Source organism: Triturus cristatus, chromosome 6, assembly GCF_964204655.1.
Source record: "Triturus cristatus chromosome 6, aTriCri1.1, whole genome shotgun sequence".
Taxonomy (NCBI): Eukaryota; Metazoa; Chordata; class Amphibia; order Caudata; family Salamandridae; genus Triturus; species Triturus cristatus.
The window spans coordinates 228,926,674-228,948,776 of NC_140589.1; positions in this window are offsets into that span (position 1 = coordinate 228,926,674).

Genomic DNA, 22,103 nt, shown 5'->3' on the forward strand with positions numbered 1-22,103 from the left:
AGTAGAGGTAAGCGCTGCTTTGTTAAAGTGTGTTATAATTCTGTAGTGGGACAGACTGCTCGCTGTTCTCGGGAAAAGACAGGATTCTGTATGAATGAACTATATATTTTTCTTGCGTGAAAGTGCGTGAATGAAATAGCATTCGGGTTAATTGCGGAACTCTGGTTTTATTTCTCAGGAGCATTGCGTTTCCAACTATGTGTCTTAATTCCGGAGAGAACAGTTAATTGATGCTTGAGAGAAGGGTGAAGTAGAGGGATGTGCTACTTTGCCAACGAACGTAATAATTCTGTAGTAGGGCAGAGGTAAGCGCTGCTCTCGGAAAAACAGGATTCTCGTGGGAAAGGTCTTTTGCTATTCTGTGGTTAGCGATGCAGACAATGGAGATGTTTGTATGTTGTAACTAACAAGTACTGTAAATTGGAAACAAAGTCTATCGCGTAGTTTTGTAAAGGAGGGGTAGACTGAGGACAGGAGTCAGGAGCAGAAGCTGTTGCAGCGACTGTTGACGTCAGGAGGACCGCGCTGTGATTGGACAGCTAGTCAGTGACGTAGACGCTCCAGGATTGGTGTGTTAGTGTGAGTCGCGCAGGGATTGGAAGTAGTGATAGCGACGTAGACGCTCCAGGATTGGTAAGTTAGTGTGAGTCGCGCAAGGATTGGAGATTGTGACAGTGACGTAGACGCGCCAGGATTGGTGCGTGAGTAAGAGTTGTGCTACTATTGGATTAGAGATCGTACAGTGGTAGAATAGACTGAAGAAGTTCACAAAGGCAGGAAAATGTATTATCATTCACCCGAGAAAAAGAAAAAGTCTGTGTTCAGTAAGATGAGAAACTGGTTTATAAAGGACAAGGAGATTGTGACTAGGGAAGGACAGTTACTCTCGCCGGCAAAGACCCCCGCATCCTTCATGGTTGCGAAATACGGGTATCATACCTGTATCTGGTTAGACAATTGGGCAAAGTATACAAAGGAAGAAGGAGTTCTAGCATTTCCAGAGGATGGGTCATTTAACTTGTCAATATTAAGGAACTTGCGGGAGGGGATGATGAATTTAGATCCACGACCCAGGCCTACACAGTTTGAGGCATTGACAGAGTGGGAAGATGAAATGCATGAGCGAGAAAAGCAGAGGAATGGTAATAGGTATAGGTACATGTTTGGGCGACCAAACAACCGTGAAACTCATAGTGATCGAATGAGAAGATGGCGGGGCGCTAGTATGACTGAAGGATTATTTCCCGTCAGAACCGAAGGAGAAAGTGGAGGAAGGAAATGCCTAGAAAAGAGAAAACATGTAGAAACCCGGAGGTATGGGGCTAATGAAACTGATGATGATGTTCTAGATGATATGTTTTACAAGAGCCCACCTCCGTACAGACAGGAACCAGAAACGCCAACCTCAGGCACGCCAGTGAGGGAGACTCCGAGAATCATTAAAACAGAAGTTATGACCCCAGAGGTGAAAAGAAGAAATTCACTTAAAGAAAAGGGAAATAGGGTCGAGAATGAAAATTCTAGAGAACTAGCAGAAACCACATTAGAATTGACAGAGAAAATAAGGGAATTGACGAAAAATCTAGAAGCAGTTACAGTTCCTGTGACCATAGGTCCTGTTATGCCTATCTTTGAGAAGCAGAAAAACAGTGAGCACGGACTAACAGTCCCATATGTGAGCAAAGAACAAGCAGAACAGCCCATGATGGGAGCAAAAGAGAGTTCCTGGGGACATACTATGGGTAGAAGTGAAATACATATGTCAAAGAACCCGTTCTATTGTTCTGATACTGCCGAGAGAAGCAGAAGGGTAGAAGGATCCATATTAGAACCATAGAGACTGACAGAACCAGGGAATGCAGAGAAGTCAGTGAGCATAACTACTGAAGAATTGAATGTCTGGCTAAAAAGTCTGCAGGATAAAGAAAAGATATCTAATACTATTGATGTGGCCAAGTTGAGAATGGTATTGGAAGAATTAATTGTAGGGACAATCCCCACAGAAAAGCTGAAAAATTACCAAGATGAGGAGTTATTATTCTTATGTAAAAGTGTCACTTGGAGAGCAAAAAATGTACACGACAGATTGGCAGAGATGGCCAGTGAAATGGGAATTGACATGGACAAGGTAAAAGCTTTACAGAAGCCATATCGAGTGGATTTCACAGAAAAAAGACATTGAGAATCTGAATGCTGCAGGAAGGATAGGGCAGATTAGGGACATAATCACAGTATTAAGGAAATGGGGAGATATGGACAAATGGAGGACCAGGTGGTATAGGAAGCGGGATGACACCTCAGACAGAACATTTCCAGCATTTCCTGTGAGAGAGAAGGAGAAGGTGGTGATGGAGTTCCCTATGAGAGAGATTCCAGGAGGGGGATATGTACATGTCCCATGGACCAGACAAGATATTTTGTCATTTACCAATGATTTCCCTCGATTGCGGGAAAAGCCCGTCGAGTGGTATAGACAGGTAGACAGATTCGTGAAATTGTCCAAAGTGCTGTGGATTGATCTGAATAATCTGTTTGATATAATAGTGCCAGCAGATTTGTGGGCTGAATGTAAGATAGTCATAGATTGGCCCACCAAAGAGTACCCAAGAGATCCCAAAACGGGAGCCCCAGACCCAGAGGTAATGAAGAAATATGAGCAGGTCATGGCATTCTTGAAAAATAAAGTGCCCCCCAAAGAAACAGACTGGGTTAAAATAGATCGAACACATCAAGAAGCAAAGGAGTCAGTCCACGCCTATTATGAAAGGTTAATCCTAGCCTTCAAGCAGTTCAGTGGGGATGACAGTCTGGGAGAGAAAGACCTGAGTCATTTTGTGTACCGATTTGTGTATGGTCTGCGCCCCGAGATCGGGGACATGATCAAGCAGCACACCGTGGACTGGCAGAGTAAGAAAATAGATGAGATCCTGAGGCATGCAAAATACTTTAGTGATGAGATCGAAGCCAAGCAGCGAAAGCTAAAAGAAAAGGCAATGTGGGCTCAGGTGAAAGTAGCAGAGAGACAGGAAGCTCAGTTGGTTGAACAGGCTAATAATCCAGGCATGAAACCAAGATTTGGTCCAGGAAAAGGGAAAGGTAATATAGAAGAGGCGAAGAAAAAATTTCCCTGTCACAATTGCGGCAGATTTGGACACTGGAAATCCGAGTGTAAATATCAACCAGGTACTAATGATGAAAATCCGTCATTAAATCCACAGGTGCAGTGTGAGGGGAGTGGTCCACCGCAGCAACAGAAGAAGGCTGTTAACCAACAGAATCAGGTGCCAAAACCACCCTTACCACAGAGCCGGAGTATACAGAAGTATAGCAAAGAGACGGGATTCTACAATGAAGAACAGGTAAACAAACCACAACGCGCCAGCGCTGTGTCACAGTATTTGCTGCAAAATGACTAAAGTGAGCCAGAAGAGTTTTATTGACGGTGCCGAAAAGAGGAAGCAGAGTGCGTACTTGGCGCATCTCTAGAAATAGATCAGACAGGACCATTTGTGGATGGGAAAGTTGATGATGAAAGCATCACTTTTCTAGTAGACACAGGAGCTACACGATCCACTGTCAGATCAGCAGATGTTAGAAATCTTCCTCTTTCGGATGAAACAATCCAAGTAGTAGGTGTGTCCAACACCCAAATTAAAACGTACCTTACTGATCCTGTAAAGGTCAGAATAGGAAAATTTTCAGACATGCACCGATTTGTGGTGTGTGACACCAGTCCTGTGAATTTACTAGGAAGGGATTTATTGTGCAAGATAAATTGCACTATATTCTGTACACCAGACGGAATAGCCTTTGAAACACCAGATGAGGATGTTCTGTATAAAATGACCATTGCTAACCGAGAGTGTGAGGTTGCTGGAACCTATGCAGTATTCAATCCAGATGAATTGCCCCCAGAATTGAAACAGACAGTGAAAGCAGCAGTTTGGGATTTCACTGGAGAAGATGTAGGTCTGATGAGAAATGTAGATCCAGTGAGAACTGCGGTAAAAGAAGGGGCTGTTTACCCAAATATTCCACAATACAGACTGACCCCTGAAATAATAGCAGGAGTAACCCCATTGATTGAGAAAATGATCCAGCAGGGAGTACTGAGGGAGATAATGAGCAGTCCATGTAATTCGCCTATCATGGGACTGAAAAAGCCAAGTGGGAAATTCAGGATTGTGCAAGATTTGAGAAAGGTTAACAAGATTGTCGTCTCATGTTGTCCAATTGTTCCGAATCCCTCACTAATCTTGTATCAGATTCCACATGATGCAGAATGGTACACAGTAATCAATTTATGTCATGCTTTCTTTTCAATTCCATTGCATCATGACAGCCAGCCACTTTTTGCCTTCAGGTTCGGAAACCGTATTTTGGCATGGTGCCGAATCCCACAGGGGTACACAGAGAGCCCCTCTATTTTTAATCAGTTGTTAAAGAAATCCCTGGAGAGTCTTACTATGCCCGAAAGTTCAGTTCTAGTGCAGTATATTGACGACCTTTTGGTAGCGTCAAAAACACGTGAGGCCTGTGAAACAGACACCATTGCCTTGTTAAATCATCTGGCAGATGGAGGACTGAAGGTATCTCCAAACAAACTGCAGTACTGTAAAAAGGAAGTGACATACTTGGGTCATAATATCGAAAAAGGCCTGAGAAAGGTAACCATAGACAGAATCAGAATCATTAGAGGAATGAGAGCTCCAATGACCCAAAGAGAGGTGAGAATGTTCCTAGGAATGGTTGGCTACTGTCGTCAGTGGATAAGTAATTTTTCCCTGATTGCCAAACCATTGGTGAAGTTGACAAAAAGCGAGGTTAAAGACCCCATTGAACTGAACAAAGAAGAATTAGCAGCATTCAAACAACTGAAGAACAGTCTATGTGAAGCCCCTGCTCTGGGTATGCCAGATTATGAAAAGGAGTTTGAGTTATACTGTAGTGAGCGAAACGGATGCGCACTTTCAGTGTTAATACAGAAACATGGAAGACAAAGGAGACCAGTAGCATATTTCTCGTCAATGCTAGACCCAGTGGCAATAGGATTGCCAGGATGCCTGAAAGCAGTAGCAGCTACATGCCGAAGCCTAGAACAGAGTGAGGGAATCGTGATGGGGTATCCAGTGAGAGTGTTTGTACCCCATAGTGTGGCGATCCTTTTGACAAGGAGTCGAACACAGTTCATGTCACATAGTCGGCTGACTAAGTATGAAAAAGTCATTCTAGGTGCAAACAATGTGAGTCTGGAAAGATGTGTGAATGTGAATCCAGCTATACTATTGCCTGATGCAGAGAGAGTGGAGATAAGGGAAGAGGCTGATCATGATTGTTTGGATGTACTTGACTATTGCACAAAACCTCGTCCTGACATAAAGGATCTACCACTGCCAGAGAGTGATCATGTGTTTTTTGTGGATGGATCCTGTTTGAGAACGGATGAAGGAGTGTTGAGCGCAGCCTATGCAGTATGCACAGTTTCAGCAGTTATAGAAGCATCACCCTTGAAAGGAGTAAGATCCGCTCAAGTAGCAGAAATAGTGGCATTAACCAAGGCATGCAAGATTGGGAGGAATGCTAGAGTGACTGTGATGACTGACAGCCAGTATGGCTTTGGAGTTGTCCACGATTTCGGCCAACTATGGCTGCAAAGAGATTTCCTGACCTCAAGTGGAACTCCCATAAGGAATGCAGAAGTGGTTGGGAAATTGCTTGAGGCAATACAAATGCCCAAAGAACTGGCTGTGGTAAAGTGTGCTGCTCATGGACAAGGGAGTGATTACATCACTACCGGAAACAGATTTGCAAATGACATGGCCCAGTATTGTGCCCGAAATAAATATTCTATAAATCAGTCCAAAGAAAAGGAAATGTGTTCTTGCTCCATAATGTTTACTAAAGTTGTGGGGACATGGGATGAAGTGAGGCAATTACAGGATGAAGCAGTGGATGAGGAAATGAGACAGTGGGTGAAAGCAGGATGTGCACCCAGGGAGAAGGATCATGTGTGGGTCTATCGGGATGGAAGACCAGTAATGCCTGATAGCATGATGTCAACCATGGCACGGATGTATCATGGCCAAGGACATTTGGGAAGGGATGCCATGATAAGGGCCTTTAAGCAGACCTGGTATAATCCAAAATTCAGGCTGATAGCAGAAAGTCTCTGTCAGAGATGCCTGACCTGTCAGCAGTACAATCCTGGAAGAAAAACGGTGGTGAGTCTAGGTACTATAGGTCGGGAGGGAGGACCTTTTACCAGGATGCAAGTAGATTTCATTGAGATGCCCCCTTACAACAAACTGAGGTATGTTTTGGTGGTAGTTTGTCTGTTCTCTAGGTGGGTGGAGGCATACCCAACCAGAAGAAATGATGGAATCACAGAGGCTAAGCTATTGTTGAGGGAATTCATCCCAAGGTACGGGTTTCCAATAACCATAGAATCAGACAGAGGTGGACATTTCTACAATGAGATCATGAAATTGATTTGTGAAGCATTGGGTGTACAACAAAAACTGCATTGTGCCTACCGACCAGAGGCTTCTGGTGTGGTTGAACAAATGAATGGTACCATCAAAAATAGAATTGGCAAAATGTGTTTAGCCACATGTTTGAAATGGCCAGATGTCTTGCCTCTGGTTTTGATGACCATTAGGTCTACACCAGACAGAACCACAGGTTTGAGTCCACACGAGATCATCATGGGACGTGCCATGAGACATGTGTTTGTACCGGTCAACAAGCTGATGACTATAACTGATGACATGATTTTGGATTACTGTAAAGGCCTGGCTGACGCAGTTCATTCTGTGTTTCACCAGGTTGGAGCGGATGCCACCACACTTGAAAAGAAACCAGCCCATGATTTGAGCCCAGGGGACTGGGTGAGGATAAAAGTCCACAGAAGAAGAAATTGCCTGGTTCCAAGGTGGGGAAGGCCAAGACAGGTAATTTTGACCACAACGACTGCTGTAAAGTGTGCAGGACTGAAAAACTGGATACATGCAAGTAACACTTTGAGAGTTCCAAACCCAGCAGACGGCATTGGAAAAGAATACTTTGACAAATCAGAATCAAGTGATGAGTCAAGTAATGAGAGTATAAAGTCAAAAGAAAATCCTGAAAGGGGGGAGACGGAGCCAAGACTGGTTCAGACCCCCAGAGAAGAAATACTGAGGAAGAGATTGCAGATTTCAGACGATTCAGATTCTGGAGGTGAATCGAACGCCAATGGTGAGCACGGAAAGAAGAAAAGAAAAGAATGTTCAGTCAGAAGTAACGTTCACTCCAAATGAGAAGGTAGGAGAAATTCCACCTGAAACAATATTGGAAGAAGAGGAAGGGACAGTCACAAAGAGAAAGGGACAGATTGCGGAACAACCCCGAGGAGGTGTAGGGAACTGCAACACACAGTTAGGTGAAGGGACAAGTAATCAGCAGGGAAATTGCGTGCAGGAGACCCGAGGAGGGACAGAAGTAGGGCCATCACCAGAGGTGGAAAAGGAGATTACTGAGACAGAAAAACCAAACGAGACAGAATCTGAAGACAGTGAAACTGAAATACCCGAAGGTCGAGTTCTGAGAAAGAGAACTTGGATTGAGGAAAGAACTGGCAAAGACGGCAAAGCAAGAAGGAATGCCAAAGGAGACATTTGGCCAAACAAGATCAAGAAGCTAAGATATAGATTGACACGAGCTAAACCCTCAGAGGCTGAACAAGTGAATGAAGTAACCAGCCAACATCCAGAGAAAGAGGGAGAAACAGAAGTGTCAGAAGCAAGCAAACGTGCAAGAAAACCAAATCAGAAATATAAGTCACCTGAATGGACGTACGTGGCACTGCCTGAACAAGGAGAAGAGGCAGATAGTCAAGGAAATCCAGAGGCTGAAATTGATAAAAGAAGAAGAAACAGGGGAAATCCTGAGAGTTATCTTATTCGACATTGGAGAAGAAGCGGAAGATCAGGAAATCCTGCATGTGGATGACGAGAAGGAAGTGAAAAACGAAAAGCCAAGCTGAGTAATTTGTATAGATCCTTGTAGAAATACACAGGATTAAATAAGAAAATCAGAATATTTGGACAAACCTGATAAGTTTTAGCTCTTAAAGCTAAAAGAGGCGGAGTAGAAGAGACTAAGTCAAAAGACACGGTTAGATCTAACAAGATGGCTAACATAGATGATAACCAGAGTAGATGTACCTTCATGAGAAGATGGTGCAAGGTATGTTGTTGTTGTACAGGACTATTAATGCTTCTTTGGAGCGTACTCGCTCTTTTGATCTCATTCAAAGTAACCTTAGATATTCTAGCAGGACATACTGAGAACATGACTAACATAGTGAAAAGTTCGCAAAACGTAATACCAGTTAGAACTAGCACTGAGCATGTGCATCAAGATAGGTCTATAACTGATTTTTTTCTAGCAATGTGTTTTCAAAATTATTGTATGAATATGTAAAGACAATGGATGTAAGGGATTGCTATGTCTGCATGCAATTACCTGCATCTGTTTCAGAAGGGGTGACTTATCATCACCTCCCAGCAACTTATGGGATAACATGTAGCGTTTTAACTAGTATATTTTATCAAGTAGGAAAATTAGAATATAATATGTCTAATATAGATAATATTCTTGGACGATTGCCCATGAATAAGAAATTAAATCCAGCTAAAGATGCTAATGTGTTAGGAGAAATTTTTATAGAAACTAAAGGACTAACTCTAGAATACATTTTTAAGAACAATTTAACTTGCAGTTTGAAAGCAGAAGAGAAAACATTCTTGAATATGGTTGAGGAGAGAAGGTTGAAAATACACAAGAATGCAGAAGGACATAAAGAAGGGGAAAATATTTGGACAATAGATGGGAACAAAGACATGAAAGGTGATGTTAAACCAACAATTGCTATAGACTCACCACAGAAAGGCAAATTATGTATCACGAGGTAAAGATCCCAATATGATTGTATTTACATAGGGACAAGTGAGTGTCATGATACATATTTCATTGCATCTGGATGGGGATTTAGAGGTGGAGAAGACCCAGTTTTCCCTGGATTGTATTATATTTGTGGGAACAAGGCTTACTACCGGTTGCCTGACCATTGGTATGGCACATGTTATGTAGGCCTGGTCTTTCCAAAGATCTTTCACATGGATAGAGTAGAAAACAGTCAACCAAATAACCTACTAATGCGTAGCAGGAGAGAAACTTGGTTAGAAATTGTCGGTGATATTTTTAGAGCCTTGATACCAGCAGTGGGAATATCTTTGAATGCAAATAATATTCGGAAGCTGTCCACCATAGTGGATCGTTTGTCAACAAGCACAGCTGGAGGATTTCTATTGGTAAACACTGAATTGGTTGCTATGCGTGCTATGTTTATGCAAAATCGACTTGCCCTTGATATCTTATTGGCAAAAGAGGGTGGAGTCTGTGGAATGCTGAAAGTTCAACATTGTTGCACTTACATTCCTGACGAAAGCAGAGACCTAAAAGTATATATAAAGAATATTACAGAATTGCATGATGAAATAAAACCACTGGAGGTTGAAAGTATCTGGACTAGAATCAGTAACAAGATGGCTGCTATAAAAGCTTTCTTGGGAAAATTAGGTAGTACCATAATAGGGAAAATATTATTCCCATTAACCTGTGTGATTTTCGTATTACGATTACTTAGACTAGGATGTATGTGTTGTAGATATAGGAGAAATAAAAAGAAAGTCAAACGAGAAATTTACAAAAAGAGGGAAAGGAAACCAGAAAAAGATCTCAATGGAATAGAAATGGAAGAATGGAAAGAGAGAATGTATGACAATACCAAGAAAGAAGATGAAAGGGAAACAGAATTTTAATTGAGCAAAAAGACATTTCAAATTTCTGTAAAAGGGGAAAATTGAAATTTTTGTGGGTTGGTGGTGATAAAATCACCAAAGGGGGGATTGCTGGAGCGGGTAAAATATTTGATTTAATATACCCAATCCATTTATATAAGTCTTTATTAAAATAATTAAAAGATTAACTTTAATGATTAACTGTGTGCTGTGATGAACTAATCAACCTTATTAATTAAGAGAATATACGTGGGAATGCATCAGCATGGCTAAATAATAAGTGAACTAAGGTTGTACGCATATTAAAACGATAAATGTTGCTTAGGTATGTGTTAATGTGAATTGCGCTTAAATAAACCTGCATTTACGGCTTTAAATGCTGCTTATGGCTAGATAAATACATACACATAAGGGTATTAGTAAGGGAATAACACTGTTTAATTCATTTCTATGTATTAATTACGTTTCTTGTGTTTCTTTATTAAAGTTGACCATTTTGGCCTACTAAAAGATGGCTGCCGACTGAATCCTTACTAAAGTACATGACTTCATTAGTTGAGTAATGGAGAAAAGGCCTGAACTGATTTCTTCGTGTCCTCACCCTGAACCTATGAACCAGAACCATGAAGAATACTCTGGGCGAGATGCCAATGTCCCTGAACACGGATGAAATGTTGCCATCTAAGAACCAAAAGCCTCCTATTGACAATAGACTGTTACTTTCCTGACCTGGGAACAGCCTTTCCCATGCGCTTAGTTTATACATCATCCGTATGTGAATTTCTTCAAATGTTTCTTAAAGTTTGAGATAGGACTGAATTCAGCCAACCAGAGGCCTGGAAATAAAGAAAATTATACTGTAATATGTAAATTTTAGTATAAATATTAGTAGTCTAGAGAGGGAAATTAGGTTACCACCCAAAGAGCTTGAGACGTATCCTGATTGACGCTACTCTGTGCGGCACTCCATGCTGACAGCAGAGGACGGGACGGTAGAACTCTAATGAATTCCTGAGGACCAGTTTCTGACTTAGAGAACGACAATTAGCCAGAATAGGTAATTATGACAAAAGATAATTTTGCATTGTTAGGATTTTACCTGCAAATTTAATTAGATAAAGAAAATTCATTGTTTGAAGAACTGTGTCGGGTGGTTATTTTCTTGTAATGCCTTATTGATTAATACTAGAATTAAAGTGTCTTACATCAAATTCTAACAACTAAATGATCAGATCGACCTTCGGATGGAGGAACTGTTAGGGTAATTCAGTAGATGTGGTTTTCCTCTATCCAAGTAAAGACACTGCTGTTCGGGATAATTTGAAAATCCCTCTGGTAGGCACGATAGCTTGATGTGAATGAATGTTGGTGTTATGGGCCCCACCAGCGTGTGATGTGTGAATGTGCGTGTGACTGTGGAATCATCCTGTCCGTGGAAGTAGAGGGAGATTTTGTGTTCAAAACTGCACCACCAGTTGGGTGTAAGCTAATGTTCCCATGTTTAAAGGAGAGAGCACAAAAACTTTAGCACTGGTCAGCAGTCGTAAAGTGCACAAAGTCCTAATGCCAGCAAGACGAATCTCAGAAAACAGGAGGGAAAAAGGCAAAAGTCTTAGGGGAAGACCCTACTAAGGATGTCAGGTCTAAAAGCAGTCATCTATTGGGCACTAAACTTTGAAGTAGCATCTATGTTGGTGACCTGTGTGACAGTCATAGCTGCCAGCTGCATCCTTGATGCTTCACTTCTAGTTAGACTTGCTCTATGTGCTGATAGCAGTGTTCGAGGGACAGTGTTATAGGATGTCTGATGTGGATACTGAGGCCAAAGTTTGAGCTGAAGGTGTTTTTGTTTCTCAGACTGCATTTGTCAGTCCTTCATGGCACAGGTGTATTCAGATGTTGTACTGTGTTAGCTTTATAAAATATTACCCTTTTAATGGCAGTTTTGCAGGTGTTCTGCATTGCCTGCTTTTGGCTGATTTTGCAAGCGTTGCTGACAGGTTCACTGGAGCTGGAGGTTGCTTGTCCTTTGCTAGTATTCGACTGACTCGCTATGTATTTCTTACTTGATGTATTCCTTCATAATAAGGTCAGCAGTGGCAGCTGTGGATGGGTTCAGTATTTGCTAAACATGCAAGGGAGCTGGTCATCTTGCAATGGCATGGGTTCATTGAGTTATGGCGGATGTACCCTCTTAAAGGTGGGCACTCCTACATAAGGGGGGAGAGGTTTTATTGCACTTATTTCTCGCCACGATACAGGCATCCAGTAGACAAAGGTAGAATCTTTGTTTCTTTGTTCAGCAGTCAGTGTAGTGAACATCATGAATGTTAGTGACTGTAACAGAACAAATTGTATTCCCTGCCATTCCACAGTGTGCATGTGTAACATGTATTTTAGGTGGTTGCAGATTTGTCAAATATGTGCTACTTCATCAGTTCCATTTGAATGTGTATGCTCTTTAAAATGGGAACTGAGACATTGAGGAAGTTTGCATCCATTTACACATTAATTATGTGACAATGTGCGTATGGCCTAAACGGAATGTTGATTTGCCCTAGACTGTCCGGACATGTATGGGATGTGTCTTCTCTCTTGCATAGCGTATGGTGAATTATTGCTGATGGCATATGTCTAGAATGAGGGATGTATCAGGCTTCAGTTAGGCTTTGTGCTGATATGGCAGCACTGGTGGGGTAGTGTATTGGTGTACTTATTTTTGCTGAAAAGAATGAGTGTATTCCTGCACACTTTGATGTGTACTTTTGGTCACGTGTATGTTACATCTAAAATGTGGTGCAGTATTGATGGGGCTGCTGTCTAATGTTTTAATAGTGGCGTGGTTGCTGATATCTAATTGGTCTTTAAATGCTATGTCCTTCTAGTGTTTTTGAGATCTTTCTCTGATCTTCACATGGACTCAGGCATCAGCTGATTAATGCAAGCCATAATCTAGTGACCTTCACAGTTGACAGATCACCCCTGATCACCCCTGATGCAACTTTGTGGCTCAAACTGATCCTATTTCTACAAGCTACAACTTCCTTTCCAAATGGCTTAAATTAGTGGTCAATAATCCATGTCCTTTATTTCTTGTCATTCATTCTATTTACTTTTAAAAATAATTGGTCTGCAGGCCAAAACATTACATGGCATACTTTAAAACGTTAATGTGGCATAGAGATGCATTTGCACTTTGCACCCATAATGGACCAATAAAGGGTTATTGTACAATGGCCCTGAAATACCAATCCTGCCCCGTCTGGCCTTATGTCCTCGACTGACAGACTTTCCCGCATTGATAAATAAGCCATCCAGAGTCTACCCTTGCCTTTATTGAGGAGGCCAATGGACACATGTTAAAGAAGTTCGATGTGACCCAACAAGAGATCTTTGCAACGCTTAGCCTTAATAATACCATTATACTTCGATGGCCAACTTAGGTATAAAAGCTTGATAAACCCATGTCAACTGAATCAGTTTCAACCACTTGCTTAGTCAGTTGGGCAGATCACCACAGAACGGACAATAAAATCAAGCCTATATTTCCTGACATCTTCATCATTCATGAGCCGAGGGCTAAATTGTGCACCAAATGTGGAAAGGCCATAGTTTGTTCTTTTACTACCGGTCATTTTTAGCTTATGAGAGTCAGTGAGCAAATACAATCCACTTAAAAGACATTGTAGGCCAATACATGTTCAGTCGATCAAAACAATATGGTCCACTTATACGATCAATGGTAAAGGGTGGCCACCTTCTAGAGATGGAAAGGTGCATACTTCAGATTTAGAGACAACAACAAAAAAACGAGCACACAAACTTGCTTGACCCTGTTAACTACAGGAATTATGGTTGAGAACTAACCTTTTGTTCGGCCATGACCCTTACCCACGTATTAGAGTGAAGAGTAATGGAGTTTTTCACCAACACATTGTGCGTGCAATTAATTGGGTACAACCCTTGAGAATTTAAAGACTTATTTTCTCTGTGGTACGTGAAGGGTTTCTTCTCTCTCCTGTGTTACCCTTCTACTATTTTTGTAATGTCAGGTGTTTTTATCTTAGTTTTGTCTTCTGTGCAATACATATTCTGTGTTGTTCTTAGCATCTTAAGACATTGGGGAAGATTTACAAGCCCCTTGCAACACTTTTGCGCTGCCGTTACGTCACTTATGTGATGCAACAGCGGCGTAAAAAATGCGGCAAATTTACAACGTGACACATCTAGGTATAATATCATGCAGGGCTTAACTGCTACACGCGCGTCTGATTAAACCGAATTCAGAGCCTACCAAATCCAAAAGAACCTCTCCTCGTTCTACGCTCAGTACATTAACCTGCGTTACATTAGGGAAGAGCTGAGGTTATGGGGTTGGGAAGTAATGTTATGTATGGGATGAAAAACTGCTATAATGACTCTGAACTGCTAGTCATATAGCATAAAGAAAGTATTTCGAAGCATTATCAGATATGCTGCTTCCAGCGCAAGAGTGAGCTATAAACCGCTTTGTCTGGGAGGGGGCAATCACACCCAGAAAAGGGCCCATAGACTAACTCACAATTTATTGTGCTGTGCCCCCCGTAATCTTCAAACCCGGTTCCCTTGGTTGTAAAAGCAGCCAACTCATGCAACAGTTGTAGCAAGGAGGTCAATTTAGCCACTAACGTGCTGGCTCAGGCTCTACCTAAAAAGGTGCACTACTTTCCAAACTGCTGGATATCCTCCTCCTGATCACTTAATCACCTCCCAAATAAATGTGGTGTGGGTGCTTCTATGGTCCTAGGCACAGCTAAGCAATGGGGATAGGCTTAAAGACTTACTCCAGCCAGGGATTCACCAAAGTCCACTCATTATGCACCCAGGCCTTTCTGGCTTCACGGTGTTACTTACATATGGCTGCGATAATACAGGATGTTATACATGTCTGCCGCACTTTTGCTCCCAGCAGAGAAGGGCTGCAAAGGCAGTCCTAAAGTCATAATTCTAAAGACACTCATGCGGATTGTTAGAACTGGCGTGCAGACAGATGCTTCAGAGCATGGTGTGAGAGCAGTACTCTCACAATTGAGCGACAAGGGCTTGGACCAACCTTTAGCTTTCATAAGTAGGAGGCTACTTCCCAGGGAACAGAGGTGGAGTGCAATTGAAAGGGAAGATTTTGCTGTGGTCTGGGCACTGAAGAAGCTAAGGGCCTACTTGTTTGGGACTCACTTCCGGGTTCAGACACACCACAGGCCCCTCACATGGTTGATGCAGATGAGGGGTGAGAACCCAAAACTTTTGAGGTGGTCCATCTCCCTACAGGGAATGGACTTTATGGTGGAACATCGCCCTGGTACAGAACACGCCAATGCTGATGGTCTGTCCAGATTCTTCCGCCTTAGTGATGAGAACTCCCAAGAGGGTGGGTAGTTCTTCCCACTTTTCAACTGGAGGGGACACGTGTTAGACCTGGCATCCTTGGTGTGCTTTTCCCTGACTTTTTGCCTCTACCCCCTGTGTTTTTGATGCTGTGCTGGATTTCGTTTTTTGCTGGCTTAGATGCTTTGGGCACTTTGCCACTGCTGTTCAGTGTCAAAGTGCAAGTGCTCCCTGGGTAAATTGATATTGTGATTGGTTCTCCCTGATTGACATATTTGTTTTACCAGTAGGTCCCTAGTAAAGTGCACTGAGTGTGCCAGGGCTGGTGAATCAAATGCTACTAGTGGGCTTGCAGCACTGATTGTGCCACCCATATGAGTTGCCCGGAAAATATGTCTCAGGCCTGCCACCGCAGTGCCTGCGCGCAGTTTGTTAACTCAAATGTCGACCTGCCACCCTTCCCTTTCCTTGCATATAGGACACCCCTATGGTAGGCCCAAAGTACCCCCCTGGGCAGGGTGCAGTGTATGTGAAAGGTAAGACATGTACTGGTGTGTGTAACATGTCCTGATAGTGAAATACTGCCAATTTCGTTTTTCCCTATTGACAGGCTATCTTGCCCATAGGAAAGAATGGGGAATGCTTAGTAACATTTTACAAGCATATCTTCCCATAGGAGTAAGATAGAAAATTGGAGTCTGGTATCCCTGAACTTTAATAACACATCTTTTAGTAAGGATGGTTTACAAATTCTGCGTTTGAAAATAGCACTTTTAGAAAGTGGCTATTATCTTGTTCAACCTTTCTGTGTGTCTCTGCCTTTGTGGATTGACTATCTGGCTTTGGAGTGACAGAGGCTGGGGGTGGCTCCAGTAGTGTGGGTGACTCAACACTAGGCTGAATGGGTCCGATCTGCATTTGGAGTGGTGGGAGGAGTAGCACCTGTACCTGAATAGGGCTGTACCTGCCTTGCAGAATGCTGGCTCAGCCCCCCTGTGGTGTGTCTGAAACCAAGGCTCACACTGACAAAGGATTTTGTTGTGCACTGGCAGAGTGCTCCCAGAACTGGTTTGGACTGGGCTCAGAGCCCCTTGCACAAAGGGATCAAAGACATTTTGGGGTAGACGTACTTGACCTAAAACCCCTGAACTTTAGACTATTGCTGGAATCAAGAGGAACCTTTACTGAGGAGAAGAGCTGAAGAAACCCCTTACTGTGTGTCTGGGGTTGGCCTGCAGTTGCTGTTTCTGCCAAAGAATGGATAAGGACTTTGCTGTATGCTGTGCCCCCTGCTTGAAGAAGGACTTTGCTATGTGCTGTGTCCCCTGCTTAAATAAAGTCTCCAAGAGCCTGAAGAAGAGCTGGCCTCCTGTTTTGAAGTCCCAGGAACAAAAGGACTTCATCCCCATGTGGTAAATATTTCATTACCGGTACTATTTTTTATGCGGTAAAGTCTAGTAAGAATAACTCAGTAAATATAAGAGGCAGAATCCGTGGTATTAGAGGTTCTAAAAGGCTTTTATTCCTTGACAAAGGAAATACAATTCGAATTGCAGGCTTCTATTCCATCACCACGAAAGTTCAGGAAGGAAGGGCATACATTATTGACAGATAATCAGTTTTATAGGAAATGCATTACAGTGAAACAGATGCAAGAGGCGTAACAGCTGATAATACAGATAAAATGTGCATACGTAACTAAAGAGGCGGACATATGGGCGTAACTAAGATAACGTCATTATACATGATGTCACAAGTGGGTGGATCCATAAGAGAATCCTGCAATGTCAGCAGAAATATTTGGCAGAGATGCGCGCGCAGCCGCATGACGTGTGATTGACGTGCAACTAGAGGGTGAAGGGGACTTGACAATTAGCTCTACATGTGGAGACAGAAGTCTGGGGGTCATGTCAACCTAATCCCAAATCATATCTAATATCCTATGTTTAAAGAACTGTGTTATCCAAAAGGAAAGGTCTCTAGGATAGAATCTATTCTATACTGACTGTTAGTGCGTGTACAAGCGTCTAAGTGTCTACATGAGATGCGAGGGGGTAGGAATATTCCATGGTAACAGGGGCTATGATTTACTTGCATGAGGACAGCGAGGCCTGGCCCTTTGCACGGTAGCTGGAGGAATGTTTACCTAAACTACTAGACAGGAATGCATCGGATGAGGAGCGAAGCAGATAATCTTGAAGGTGAAATACAGTTTTTGGCAGGCAACAGGCTGGATCAGGCACCGTTAGCCGCGCAGGGAGTAGGACAAAGTTCATGAATACAGATGCAGGCTCAAACTGGAGCTTTCAGGGGCAGAAGGCAGGAAAAGGCTTGATGACAGAATTCTGGGCCTACTCGCCTGAATCTGTAAAATGTGGAAAGTGAACCACATAAAGTCGGTGGCCTTTCATACTTAGGAATGGAATATCTGACCCATTCATGGCGGATCTGAAAGAGGACATGTTGACGGTGGACGCACATATATTTGCGTCTTCAAAACTGGAACTGGAGGGAACATACATGTACTTATAGCATGCACATGGAGCCGTTGGGATCTACGATAGGGGACATAACTGATCACAAAATTCATATTTCCTCATTCCCTCCTTGTCCCCTACGGACCCTCAGGAGATATCGATCTTCATCAATCCATCGATCTGTTCATATAGCATAATTTGTTCTTCTTTCTTCTTCCGGGATCTTGAACGAAAACTTGGATGTGGGATACACGATGTGGCACACAGACCACAAATCGCTGGCCCACATTGTAGACATAAGCAGCAACTGAATAGTATGAGAAAGCCAATACCTAGGAAGGATAGGATTCTCCATCCCCAGGCTGACAACACGCTCCAAAACCAACCGGACCAAGTCCAGGTGCCTGGACTCTGGTGTATCTGGCTCACAATCTTATGAAGTCGAGTTATGGCTTTATATACTGACGGCGAATTTTCTGGTATGAAAACACAGCAACTTGATCCGATGACCCTACAGGCTCCGCCCCTATCGGCCAGGATGACGTCAAGGACAAGACGATTTTGAAGCACAACAATCCGCATGGCAGACTGCTCTTCTGTTAAATTGCCCAAGGCGGAAGTAGTCTCGTTCACTACTGCTTCAAGGGTTCTAGTTAATCTACGTATCAGCTTACTATTAGTGACTGTACCTATATAGGGAAAGAAACCTTTATTGAAATCTGTGTATTGCTCCCATGCCGTTTCAGTGTAATCGACAATTGGGAGATCTCTCTGCTGTCTATTGTGTACTAAATGGGTATTTCTATGATAATCAGGAGGAGCTAGGAAAACAGGTGGCAGAAGGAATGCTATGTAACAGGTACCATCCCAATCTAGAGGTAGACGTATATATGCGGTCTGGCCACATATGAAGTAGGAATGACGGGAAGCTCTAAATGTAGACTTGCCTTGATCACTGAATTTTATTACAGTGGTGCATTTACTATGGCCCATGTGTATGGAGCCATTCTTTCTTACACATAATTCCCCTTTTACTGGGAATACTGACATAGCGGGCAAGATTGGTGTAGCTTCAGATTCAACGTTCAGGATCATGAGGTTAAGTGTAAAGTTACCTAATCCATATACTTCATTTTCTAGATCAGTTCCTGTTCTTTCGGGAAGTCCCTCCTTGTTAGGGTAGCAGACTTTAAGCAAAACTAGGTTCAGGTTTCCCCATACCCAGTTGTCTTGATAAACTGCGGAATTTGAATCTAGGGAATTAATCAAACTAAACCATGCTCCACAGGAGCCATTGTGAGTGAACGGATATGGAAAGAGGGGCAAAACTCCCTTATAGTTCTGATAGGGAGGGAGTCGGCCACATATCCAACAATTTGTGGCATTGCTGGTCTGATGGGAGTGATGTAACATACTAATGAACGTGTTGTTGCGCAGCGCAAATCTATAGGACAACTCATGCGGAGGTAATTCGCTAAAAGAATGTTCTGCAGTTACATTGTAAGCACGCTTAAGAATAGGGTAATACATGTGCAATAGTATGCTGGAAATGATGATCAGAAGACTTAGAAAAAACAAAATTAATAATGTTACTGTGCAGTGACTACGAAGTGATTTACAATACGCATGCTTTTTAAGCTGCATCTGTTGATTTCTTTCTCTATTCCGGTCTAGAGGATACATGTCAGAGACAAATTCAACCGATTCACCTTGGAGAGGACTTAAACAATCAAATTGTCTGACTTGCTAGACCTTAACTTCAGTTTATAGAGTTCCGTTTTCGACTGATCAACCAAGGGGAGCTTTGAGTCTGTCTGAGAGGGAATGCAGGGCTGAGCGTTCACACTAGATGGTAGTCCATAAAATTTCTTGATATGACTCGAGTGCAACCACCCTTTACGTCCCTCGATCTTCACGGCTGTCCTTGTAGTTAGTAGAACCAACTTTGGTGATTTCCATCTAGGCTCCAGTTGGGTCTTCCGGTCAAAATTCCGGACCAGAACCAGGTCGCCAGGAACCACGTCATGGGGCTTCACCTCAGTATTATCGGGAAAAGCTGCAGCTACCTGTGAACGACAAGATTGTAGTGCAGACATCAAGGAAGCCAGGTAATCTGTCAGCATATTACAGTCAACATCAGTGATTTTGCGAGGTATAGGCGTCCCCCACATATTTGGTGGTCTACCGAAGATCACCTCGTACGGGGATAGCCCTGTTCGAGAATGTGCTACCATTCTCATGTAAAAGAGCGCAACTGGTAAGGCTACTATCCAATCGACACCTTTTTCCCTACATATTTTGGACAATCTAATTTTCAGAGTTTGATTATGGCGTTCCACGAGACCTGCTGCCTCGGGATGTCGGACACAGTGGAATTTCCATTGGTAGCCTAACAAAAGGGAAACGTGTTTCATTAGTTCGGATGAGAACGGCTGGCCGTTATCTGAGTAGACAACACGTGGTAAACCGTATCGTGGGAAGAATTCTCGAACTAACTGTTTGGCAGTAGTCGGGGCAGTGTAATCCGAAACCGGGTAGGCTTCTGTCCAACGGGAAAGAGCACAGACAACTACGAGAACATATTTGAATCCTCGACATCATTCCATCTGGATATAATCCATCTGGAGGACTTCAAAAGCATGATCGGGAGATTGAAATCCACCCTGCTCTACGGGGATGCTTTTACCTGGATTAAACTGACAACATATCATACAGGTACGTACTTTCTGTTTAGCTGCGGCTCGTAAATGTTTGTTAAACCAGATGTGTTGAATGCTGTCTAGCATAGCTTTTTCTCCTAGGTGCGCTGGACTATGTATAGTGTTAATGATGACTTGAACCATGGAGTCGGGAAGAAACCATATAGATTTTTCCTTCGTCATCCATCCTTGATCTGTTTGGATCCCTCCTAATTCAGTCCATTTCTTTATTTCTTCTGGTGTGGCATGTGTCTGTATGTCAATTACATCAAGGGCGGGATCCTTAACTGTCATGCAATGTGTTGGTGTCGGAACTATTGTCTTTGTCGCGTCAGTTGTATGAGTCTGATTCTGAGCAGTCTGTTTAGCTGTTCTGTCAGCTAGGTCATTACCCTGAGAAATGATATCGGTAACTTTTGTATGGGCTTTGCATTTCATAATCGATATTGCAGTAGGTAGATGAATCGCGTCTAATAGGGCTTGAATGAGGGGTCCGTGTTGGATGTGGGCACCGTGAGAAGTTAAATAACCTCTCTCTCGCCACAGTACGCCGAAGTCATGGACGACTCCGAATGCATAACGTGAATCTGTGTATATGTTGACTTTCTTATTTTTGGCTTGAATACAGGCTTGTGTCAGAGCGATGAGCTCTGCTGCTTGAGCTGACAAAGTGTTAATACAATTTGTTTCAATGACTTCAGTGTCTGTTGTAACTGCGTAAGCAGCCACTAACTCTCCTGTACTTGTTCTCATACATGAACCATCTACATACAATGTCAAGTCTGAATCTGACAAAGGGATATCTGTCAAGTCTTGTCTGGGTTTCGTCGTGATAGTAATGACTTCGACACAATCATGTGCCAATGGATCTGTTCCGCCTACTGGCAACAGTGTGGCAGGATTTAACGTATTACAACGTCTGATTTCTATGTGTGGCTGAAACAATGTTAATTCGTAACCAGTGAATCTCGCTATAGTCAAGTGTTGTGTTTGTGTGCGGTTCAAGAGAACCTCTACTGCGTGTGGTACTTGTACTGTCAATTGATGTCCTAACACTATGGCATCGCTTTGTCTGATTGCTAAAGCTGTTGCTGCCACCGATTTCAGGCACGCAGGAAGAGCCTGAGCTACTGGATCTAATGTACTAGAGAAATAAGCACATGGTTTGTGTGATCCTGCTTGTTCCTGAATGAGTACTGACAAGGCAGTACCGTCGCGTTCTGTAACAAAGAGTGTAAACTGTTTACTGTAACATGGTGTTGCTAAAACAGGTGCTTGGCATAAAGCTTTCTTTAAGCTTTCAAAGGCGTGTGTATGTTCTTGAGTCCAAGGGAGGACAGTCGATGTGGCTGTCTCCTGTGTTGTCAATTGGATGAGTGGTTTTGCTAGAAATGCATATTGAGGGATCCACTGCCTACAGTATGAAGTGAGGCCTATAAAAGCCCGCACCTCCTTTTGTGTCTTGGGTGGTGGCATGTTAGCAATTAACTGGATGCGATCAGGTGTAAGCTGCCTTCCCTCCTTGGACAGCGAGTGCCCAAGGTAAACAACTCGCTGGACACAGAATTGCAGCTTAGAAGGGGACACCTTGTGCCCCTTGTCGGCCAGAAATTTCAAAACCCTCAGTGACGCTGTTTCACATTCAGGTTCGCTGCGGGCGGTGATCAGCAGATCATCGACATATTGAAGCAAGGTAGTGTTAACTGGCATGTGGATACTGT